The sequence below is a fragment of the Trachemys scripta genome, chromosome 1, assembly GCF_013100865.1.
Source record: "Trachemys scripta elegans isolate TJP31775 chromosome 1, CAS_Tse_1.0, whole genome shotgun sequence".
Classification (NCBI taxonomy): Eukaryota; Metazoa; Chordata; order Testudines; family Emydidae; genus Trachemys; species Trachemys scripta.
The window spans coordinates 56,685,059-56,696,151 of NC_048298.1; positions in this window are offsets into that span (position 1 = coordinate 56,685,059).

The window sequence follows — 11,093 nt, forward strand, 5'->3', positions numbered from 1 at the left end:
ACAAGGAAGTTCTTCTTCACGCAGCGCACAGTCAACTCGTGGAACTCCTTACCTGAGGAGGTTGTGAAGGCTAGGACTATAACAGGGTTTAAAAGAGGATAAATTCATGGTGGTTAAGTCCCTTAATGGCTATTAGCCAGGATGGGTAAGGAATGGTGTCCCTAGCCTCTGTTTGTCAGAGGATGGAGATGGATGGCAGGAGAGAGATCACTTGATCATTACCTGTTAGGTTCACTCCCTCTGGGGCACCTAGCATTGGCCACTGTCGGTAGACAGGATACTGGGCTAGATGGACCTTTGGTCTGACCCAGTACGGCCGTTCTTATGTTCTTATTTAAGTACATGGGTCATAACGTGTCCCAAGAGGATGTGAGTACTGATCCAGATAAAATAGAAGCACTCACTACACAGCCATGCCCAAGTAATTACAGAGAGTTTAAGAGTAGCAGCCGTGTTAGTCTGTATCCGCAAAAAGAACAGGAGTACTTGTGGCACCTTAGAGACTAACAAATTTATTAGAGCATAAGCTTTCGTGGGCTACTGCCCACTTCTTTGGATGCATACAGAGAGTTTAAGACCTTTCTCTGATTTAGTGGCTACTATCGCAGGTTTGTGAAGAATTATGCTACCATCATAAAGCCTCTGAACAATCTTACCAGGGGATACCCATCCAGCAAGAACAAATCTAAGACAAAGAGTAAGGGGAGGTCCCCAAAGCCTCCTGAGCAGAGACACTATGGCTCCTTAGAGCCCTTTGGACCATGATGGGACAAGAGAGGTGAAAGGGCTTTTCAAGAAATCATTAACTGACTAACTCATGCTTCCATTCTAGTCTCTACATACAAATGCCAGTTTGGAGGGTTTAGGAGCAATCCTATACCAAAAAGTTGAAGGCAAACATAGAATCATAGAATCATAGAATATCAGAGTTGGAAGGGACCTCAAGAGATCATCTAGTCCAACCCCCTGCTCACAGCAGGACCAATTCCCAGCTAAATCATCCCAGCCAGGGCTTTGTCAAGCCGGGCCTTAAAAACCTCCAAGGAAGGAGACTCCACCACCTCCCTAAGTAACGCATTCCAGTGTTTCACCACCCTCCCAGTGAAATAGTTTTTCCTGATATCCAACCTGGACCTCCCCCACTGCAACTTGAGACCATTGCTCCTTGTTCTGTCATCTGCCACCACTGAGAACAGCCGAGCTCCATCCTCTTTGGAACCCCCCTTCAGGTAGTTGAAGGCTGCTATCAAATCCCCCCTCATTCTTCTCTTCTGGAGACTAAACAATCCCAGTTCCCTCAGCCTCTCCTCATAAGTCATGTGCTCCAGACCCCTAATCATTTTTGTTGCCCTCCGCTGGACTCTTTCCAATTTTTCCACATCCTTCTTGTAGTGTGGGGCCCAAAACTGGACACAGTATTCCAGATGAGGCCTCACCAATGTCGAATAAAGGGGAACGATCACGTTCCTCGATCTGCTGGCAATGCCCCTACTTATACAGCCCAAAATGCCGTTAGCCTTCTTGGCAACAAGAGCACACTGTTGACTCATATCCAGCTTCTCGTCCACTGTGACCCCTAGGTCCTTTTCTGCAGAACTGCTACCTAGCCATTTGGTCCCTAGTCTGTAGCAGTGCATGGGATTCTTCCGTCCTAAGTGCAGGACTCTGCACTTGTCCTTGTTGAACCTCATCAGGTTTTTTTCGGCCCAATCCTCTAATTTGTCTAGGTCCCTCTGTATCCGATCCCTACCCTCTAGTGTATCTACCACACCTCCTAGTTTAGTGTCATCTGCAAACTTGCTGAGAGTGCAGTCCACACCATCCTCCAGATCATTAACAAAGATATTAAACAAAACCGGCCCCAGGACCGACCCTTGGGGCACTCCGCTTGAAACCGGCTGCCAACTAGACATGGAGCCATTGATCACTACCTGTTGAGCCCGACGATCTAGCCAGCTTTCTATCCATCTTACAGTCCATTCATCCAGCCCATACTTCTTTAACTTGGCGGCAAGAATACTGTGGGAGACCGTATCAAAAGCTTTGCTAAAGTCAAGGAATAACACATCCACTGCTTTCCCCTCATTCACAGAGCCAGTTATCTCAACATAAACTTGTGGCCTTTGCCAGCCACGGGCTGTCTGATAGTGAATCTTGCTACCCCATCCACAAGCTGGAGTTCTTGGCCTTGAAATGGGTCATCACTGAGAAGTTTTGTGATTACTTGTATGGTGCTAGGTTTCAGGTGTGGACAGACAACAATCCGCTGACTTATGTATTAACAAGTGCTAAGCTGGACGCAACAGGGCAGAGATGGGTGGCCACCTTGGCTAGCTACGAGTTCAGCATTCAGTATCGATCAGGGAGAAGCAATGTAGATGCAGATGCATTGTCCCAGGATCTGCAGCCATTGGAAATTGCTGTGATTCCTATGGAGGGGGAGAGAGCTATTTGCAATGGGAGTTGTCAAGAGTCAGAGGCCCACGAGAGTCTTCAAGGTTGTGTTGCAGAAACTCTAGGCCTGCCCCCTGAGAGTGTGCCACCTGTCTCAGTGAACTATATTGTGTTGGACCAATCTCTGTTGCCCATGCTCAATGTTGCTAACTGGCAAAAAGCCCAAGTGCAAGATACTGACATTTGTGACACACACAAAGCCCAACTGCAAGATATTGACATTTGTGACGCAAAAAGAGAGGGGCAAACCCTGTTGCAATTATTCCATCTATCCCCAGGGTAGACTACTATTGAGGGAATGGAGCAAACTAAAACTGATACACGGAGTGCTGCACTGGATCACAGTACATTCTTTACAAAATCTACGAACTCACCTAGTGCTACCAAGAGAGTACAGAGCCTTGGCCATGAAGGCCCGCGTGATGACTTTGGACATTTGGGAATGGAGAAAACCCTGAAACTTATTTGTAGTAGATTCTACTGGCCCCGGATGGTTGAGGACATACGCAAGAAATGTGAGACGTGCTCAGTGTGTTCAAAGGAAAACTCTGCCCAGTAGAGCAGCATATCTGAGGAATATCACCAACAGCAAACCTTTGGAGCTGGTATGCACTGATTTCTTGTCTTTAGAAGTGGACAGGAGAAATGTTGGGAACTTTTTATTAGTGACTGACCATTTTACATGGTATGCACAGGCATATCCCACATGTGACCAGAAGGCCACCACTGTTGCTCAAGTGTTGTGGGAGAAATATTTTTCAGTGTATGGATTCCTGGCACAGATACATTCTCACCAGGGACAGGACTTTGAGAATCACCTTCTGAAGGAGGTGCTAAGGATAGCGGGAATTATATAAGTCCAGAACAACACCTTATCACCTGCAAGGTGACCCTCAGCCAGAGCTATTTAATCGAACTCTGTTGGATATGCTGGGGACTTTATGTCCAGAGCAAAAAGCAACTTGGAGCCAGGGCCAGTTGTATTTTTGGTGCATGCCTACAAAGCCAAGATTACCCATAGACCTGTGCTTTGGGGTATCAGAGGATGGAGAAAGCTAAGAGACACATCAGCAGTATGTTTCCCAACTAAGAGAAAAACGTCAGGATGCTTATCACTGGGGTATGGCTGCTGCCCACAAGAACTCGGATAGTAACAAGCACTGGTATGATGGTAAGGTGCATTCATAGGAGCTCCAGCCAGGGGACAGAGTTCTGCTGTGAAATGTGGGTGTTGTTGGCAAACACAAGATTGCTGACAGGTGGTGGTGGAAAAGCTGGGAGATCTGTCGTTCTACAAGATTAAACCTGAGACAGGGGCATGGCAAATAAAGATGTACATAGAAACCTACTACTACCTGTGGGGGAGTTGGTAGTGCCCCTTATGGAATGGACCATGACATGGGACCTGGGTGAAAAAAGGGTGCTGGACCAAATCCACCACCTAACACACACAGTGGGCCCTGTGGGGTAATCCACTATTATCTGAGAGTGAGTCTGAAGAGCATGATACTACCATGGAGTATCCTAAAATGGAGACCAGATTCCAGCCTCCATCAGCTGAACCCGGTGAAAGCTTCACTTCTTCAGCTCTAAACCCCAGGGGAGAAGCATTTAGACCTGTTGCTGGCACGCCATCTCCCCCATCAATGATAAGATCAGCCTGGGATAATGAGCTTGTCCCACCAACCTTCCCAGATCTCCTGGAAGAAAAACAAGCCTGTGGTGACACACCTAGGTTGGTGGACAGAGGGGACATAAAAGTGGAAGGTGTCCCTGGACATACCTGTATCAGAGCAAGAGATGCTGGGGCCTGTGCCAGTAGTAGGGGTACCCTTGAAGGAACCCTCACCATCCCTAGTCCAAGAAGTAGTCCCCCCTATCCCTGCCGTGCCCACTCTCAATAGGCATGACAGGGTTCTAAGGCCAGTAAACAGGCTAACTTACGATGCACCTGGACTGGAAAGTGAAGAAGTGATACACTTAGCTCACAGGCTTGTGGCAGCCATAGTGGGTTTCCTCAGACCCTCTGAGGAAAACTCATGCAGTTGGTATAATCTGGAATGTGATTTGCCGGGACGGTAAATTCTCGGCTGGGGGCGGGATGTAAGCAGGTTCTGAGCAAACTCTCCTAGTGAAAGCTAGTTGGGGAGGGGAGAAACTTCAAGAGCAAACTGTATTTATATGAACACAACAACTCTGCCAAGAAATCCAGCAGATAGAGCAGCGTTGCTCAAAGTGATCAATTTTGGTTGTTGTTGGGTTACAAATCACTTTAGTACTGAATGCAGGGGCAGTGAAATGTTGTTGTCTTTAATGTATAAATAAAGGGGAGCAGAACTGTGCTTAACCTGGCCCAAATGAGGGGGTCAACCTTAACTGAAAGGACCTCATTAAGCCAGGGGTTTGAATACCAGACCCCTGTGAAAGTAAGAGGGGTGGGGACAGGTGTCTCAGCCAGGAGGTGTGGACTCCCCGTAAGGATCCCTGGTCTGGTTTAACCTGTTCCCCCCCACTTTCAAAGATAGAGCTAAATAGGCTCAATTAGGAGCCTTTTGCTATTTTAAGTACTCAATAAGAGCTGAAATCACTTGTGGTGGGGCAATGTTTCTTCCCAGCATTCTGAGAGCTAAAAATCACTAAGAAACTGACTTACAGAGGTCGCAGCAGAGAAGCAGGTGGCAGCAGAAGGTAACTGATGGGTGGCTGGTGACCAGTTGGCCAGCGGGAGCGGCCAGTGAAAGTGGCAAGCAGTCGGCTGGCGGGAGCAGCCGGCAAAAGTGACAAGCTGTCGGCTGGCAGGGTGGCCAGGCAGTGAGGAACAACGGCTGGCAGGGTGGCCAGCCAGAGCAAGTGCTCAGATGGTGGAAAAAGCAAGATGCCTTCTTTCCTGGGTGGGAGGTGAACTCACACAAATGCACCTCTGAACCCTGGGTCCTCACTGACCAAAGCCAACCACTGTGAGTGAGGTGTGCTGAGGGAGCAGAGGGGGACACAGTAAAGGAAGTTTTGGTTGTAGAACTCAAAAACATGAGGCAGAAGGCACTGCCCTACGCACTCTGGGGTGGGTATCCTGCTCACAGCTTTATGTTTATGAATCTTGCTTGTGGCATTTTCCCTAATTGATGTCGAGTGACTTCTCTCCTTTCATTAAAAGTTTCTTTTCTACACTCAGACTTTGCTCATGAGAGGGGAAGTATTGCCTCTCAGAGGTGCCCAGGGGTGTGTGTATTTTTCCCAGGTTACTGGCTGGGGGCTCAAGCCAGTTCTGTGCTGTATTGTTGAAAAGGAACCCCTAGATATTGAACCCAGCCCTGGTTACACCTAGACTTTCCTCAGCACTGGCTATGGGAATCCCTACACTGCAATTAAAAAATCACAGCTGGCCAGTGCCAGCTGACTTGGGCTCGGGCTAAGGGTCTGTTTAATTGTAGTGTAGACATTAGGGTTCAAGCTGGAGGCCGGGGTCTAGTACCCTGTGAGTTGTTAGGGTTCCAGAACTTAGGCTGCAGCCAGAGCCTGAATGTCTACACTGCAAATTAAACAACTCCTTAGCTCGAGCCCTGGAACCCTGAGTCAGGTGGCATGGGCCAGCTGTGGGTGTCTAATTTCAGTGTAGACATACCTATGTCACCCTAACTGATCATTCACTAACATGTTCCGCCATCTGAAAACAATTCACTGTTTTTCGCATGTGCTAGCTGAACCTCAGCCTTTCATGATCTTTTGACCTTTATTAACTCTTCACAAAGTTGTACAATACTTATGCAGTACATGAACTGCAAATACACAAAACATTTTCTTATCTTTAAGTACCTTTATCATAGCTTGAAGACTAAGGGATATAGCCTTACTTTTCCCATTATCCACTTGAACATGGATGCTTTAACCTTGGATTTTAATAATTTGCAAGTTACATGCTTTTAACTTCTGACATTGTACAATTAAGATCTAAATTTGGTATCCACTAGTTTAATACTGCAAATTTTTTACCTCCAATGTAATCATTAAATACCTATTAGCATGCATTATGCACTTAGCAGTGAAACGCAAATGCCTAATAATAGTTTAAAACAATATAATTAAATTGCTTGTTTTTAAGTGTATATATAATGCCTCCCACAACTTTATTTTTTTCTAAACTTGAATTCCACTCTTTAGATCAGAGATCAGCAACCTTTGGCACGCGGCCCGCAAGGGTCAGCACCCTGGCAGGCTGGGCCGGTTTGTTTACCTGCCACATCCGCAGGTTCGGCCAATCGCGGCTCCCACTGGCTGCGGTTCGCCGATCCAGGCCAATGGGGGCTGTGGGAAGTGGCGCAGGCCGAGGGATGTGCTGGCTGCCACTTCCCGCCACTCCCATTGGCCTGGAGTGGTGAACCGTGGCCAATGGGAGCTGCGATTGGCCAAACCTGCAGACGTGGCAGGTAAACAAACTGGCCCGGCTCGCCAGGGTGCTTACCCTGGTGGGCCGCGTGCCAAAGGTTGCCGATCCCTGCTTTAGATCATAGATGGAGATCAACCACCAACATCCTTGCATTATGATCTTTAGGTTTTGGTCATCATTTTGTCACTGAAAAATATAAATTTCATGCTATGTTTTCTTGTTGATGTGTCATGAATGTAATTCCTGTTAACAGAGGTCATATGAGCACATCCACAAGAGAATTGATCTCTTTTTTGTTGTTTAAGTCCATCTTCAGTTATTCTTCTGTGTTTAATCCTCTGCTTTTCCCTCCTCTCTCTCCTTGGTTTACAAATTAACTCTTTCCAGTACAGAACATGTATGTAATTTTGCTGAGATAGGTATTCCTTTTTTAAAAAATTGGCCATTACTCTGTTCAAGATGTCAGTGGAGAATTAGTTAAACATTCTCTAAAACGTTTAGGACCATCTGGCATATTTCCACCACATGGACGTAGTTCACAAAGGAGTGGTTTCCATCATGCTCTGCAATAACAGTTCAATATTTGATTTATCTCCCCATTTTGGAAAGTTCTCCCTTTCTTTTGATACTATTCCTTTTCATTCCATAAAGCCAGAAAAGCTTTGCTGGAAACTCAATCTAAGCATGAGCCTAACCTCTTTGAAATTTACAAGGTCCTGCCACTCTCTGGATATTTACAGCTCTCACTAGAAAATATGTCTTTACAGAGCAGAAAGGAGAAGAGGAATACTTCAGTGTTTGCATATATATATCTGTGTGTGTATATATGTACTTCTCTGCTTCACAAGGGTGTGAGAATAAGTATACAGGATAGAAAGATTGTGAAATATTTGGAGATCCACTGATTAAAAGTGCTGTAAATGAGTTAGGTATTATTACAATTACAATTCCAGAAAAAGAGAGAATTATTTTATCACTTAAATTTCAGATTTACTTCCTTTGATAATCCATCCATACTATGTAAATAAAATATCATTCATGCTAATTCAGTTCACCTGCAATTCAGAGAATTGTTCAAACAAAACATGGTCCTGAACCAAAACCACCAGAAGCAAACACCCCTAAGCTTTGGGGAAATTTAGATGCTTATTTGCGCTACATAGCTGCACCCATTTTCTATGGTGGACCAAAAACATTCTTCGGGTCTGAATCCCCTGAGATTCAAGGGGTTAAGATTCTGATCTGGGATTTAGAGCTCAGTTCATTTTTAATTATCACTGCACACTTGACAGTGAAATGCTATCCAGCACTGGTGGCCCAAGGTCCACATAAAAAAACAACAACCTGTCAACATTTTTTCCCTTGTGAAAACATGCCCTTATATAGTGAGGAAAAAAATCAGAAACTCATGATCCTTATAATGGAGAATCCTTTACTAAGGATTGCACAGAGTGACAGTTTGGGCATGAAAGTATCTTCATTTAAGACCTAATAGTAATTCTGCGCTGTTTGCTTTAAAATCAGAAAGTGTTTAATCAATTTTGACTTTTTGATCTATTAAAAAATTTAATTGCCTCATCATCGGCGATCCCTCAGGGTTGAGGATGATCTCTTTCACAGGTTTTATTTTTCATGGGTCCTTTGGTGACTGAGGAGTCCAATCCTTGAGCCACAGGCTCATTGGCAGATGTTGCAGGTGGTGTTGGAAGACAGAGTTGGGCCATGATTGCTGCGTGACAGTTGTCTTTCCTTTCTTTTCTGGTGTTTTTCTGCGACAAGAACAAGGCGATTTTCCTCAAAAGTGGACGTTCCTTCTCTGACAAATCTTTGCCAGTTATCCCTATCCTAGGCTGCTGTCTCCCACTGTGTGCTGTTGATGCCATAGCTCTTGACATTTATCTTTAGGGTATCTTTAAAGCATTTCTTTTGGCTTCCCCGATTGCTTTCTCCTTTGGTGAGTTGGGAATACAGCGATTGTTTTGGTAAGCGTATATCGGGCATGCACACACAATGCCTGCTCCACCTCAGCTGGTGCTGGATAATCCAGGCCTCAACACTGAAGATGTTGACCTCTGTGAGGATACTGACATTAGTGAGATGATACTCCCACTTTATATTGAGGAGCTTCCAAAGAAAGTGCTAGTGCTGGTGTTCTAGGTTTTTCAGGTGTTTTCTATAGGTCACCCAAGTCTCACAGCCATAAAAGAGAGTTGGGATTACCACCACTTTATAAACTAAAAGTCTAGTAAGTGTTCTGATATGATTGTTGAACACCTGGCGAGACAGTCTGCCAAAGGCAAGGCTGGCACATTGGATTTTGTGCTAAATCTCAACATATATGCCATAATTGCCTGCAAGAGTAGACTGTAGGGCCTATCAACACCAGCTTTACAGTATCTTCAGATAACTAACATGGGAGCAAGATGAAGATGCATATTCCTGGCTTATTTCTTGCTTCCCTGTTTGTTATATTATTCTATTAATCTAAATCTCTCTGATATAATCTTTACAGAAATTTGTTGCAACATAATCAATGTTAAAATTAGTAGAGCAAGACTTTACAAAAATATTACTTGTGATAATTTTAACAAAAATCACATGTAAGATGCTGATTTCGTTTTAATTTTGGGATGACAAATAGATCCACAGCAAGTCCATGCTGGTAACCCATTACTTTAATTAAAATTTCGAAAGAGGAGAGAAGACATCTGGGTTACTTGGAAGACTTTGAAAATAAAGCACTCTATTGTTGATATAAAGCAAATTAATCTCCACACATTGACATAGAAACATTTTTACATTCACTGTGAGGCAGCATTGAAAACCCAAAGTATTAGATATGGACTAGTGTATTAACAAGTTATCTAAGAAAAGTACAGTCCAGGACGCCAACGAAATTCAAAAATGATACTTAATACGGTTAGAAAAAAAATTATACAAAATTCCTGGAACAAGATAAATTATCTTTTTCACCATTCAATCAAACTGATTTTTATTATGCCTTCTTTCTTTCTGTGTTGTCTATTTAGGACCCAATCCTTTCTCCATTAAATTAAATGGCAAAATTCCTTCAATGCGAGCAGGACCAGATATTTGCAACTCAAGTTCTTTAGGGAAATGATTTTGGGACACCAGGTGCCCTCCCACCTCCCCACCATATGCCATGAAGGAGGTGGACCAGATCCTGAGAATAGGAGCAATGTAAAAGAGTATTTAACTGCCCATCCTACCTTTAAGGAAGAATGTTAACTTTTTCAGGAGATAGAAAACTAATAAAACAGGGAATTTCCAGATGTGAAATTGCAGAGTGTGTATTTTTGCTATTTCAGACTTGTTTAGTTAGATCATTCTAATTGAACATACAAAGAGTAGAAAAAGGGTATACCTATAATCTACTATTTTATTACACAAGTAAGAAATACATGAGTGGTAATTTACTTTAGAATATAATTTCCTTAACTCAGAACTTTAGAGGTGAAACAGAGGTCATAGAATCATAGAATATCAGGCTTGGAAGGGACCTCAGGAGGTCATCTACTCCAACCCCTTGCTCAAAGCAGGACCTAATCCCCAACTAAATCATCCCAGCCAGGGCTTTGTCAAGCCCGACCTTAAAAACCTCTAAGGAAGGAGATTCCATTACCTCCCTAGGTAATCCATTCCAGTGCTTCACCACCCTCCTAGTGAAAAAGTTTTTCCTAATATCCAACCTAAACCTCCCCCACTGCAACTTGAGTCTATTACTCCTTGTTCTATCATCTGGTACCGCTGAGAACAGTCTAGATCCATCCTGTTTGGAACCCCCTTTCAGTAGTTGAAAACAGCTATCAAATCCCCCCTCATTCTTCTCTTCTGCTGACTAAATAATCCCAGTTCCCTCAGCCTCCCCTCATAAATCATGTGCTCCAGCCCCTTAATCATTTTTGTTGCTCTCCGCTGGACTCTTTCCAATTTTTCCACATCCTTTTTGTAGTGTGGGGCCCAAAACTGGACACAATACTCAAGATGAGGCCTCACCAATGCCGAATAGAGGGGAATGATCATGCCCTTTGATCTGCTGGCAATGCTCTGACTTATACAGCCCCAAATGCTGTCAGCCTTCTTGGCAACAAGGGCACATAAGAACGGCCATACTGGGTCAGACCAAAGGTCCATCTAGCCCAGTATCCTGTCTACCGACAGTGGCCAATGCCAGGTGCCCCAGAGGGAGTGAACCTAACAGGTAATGATCAAGTGATCTCGCTCCTGCCATCCA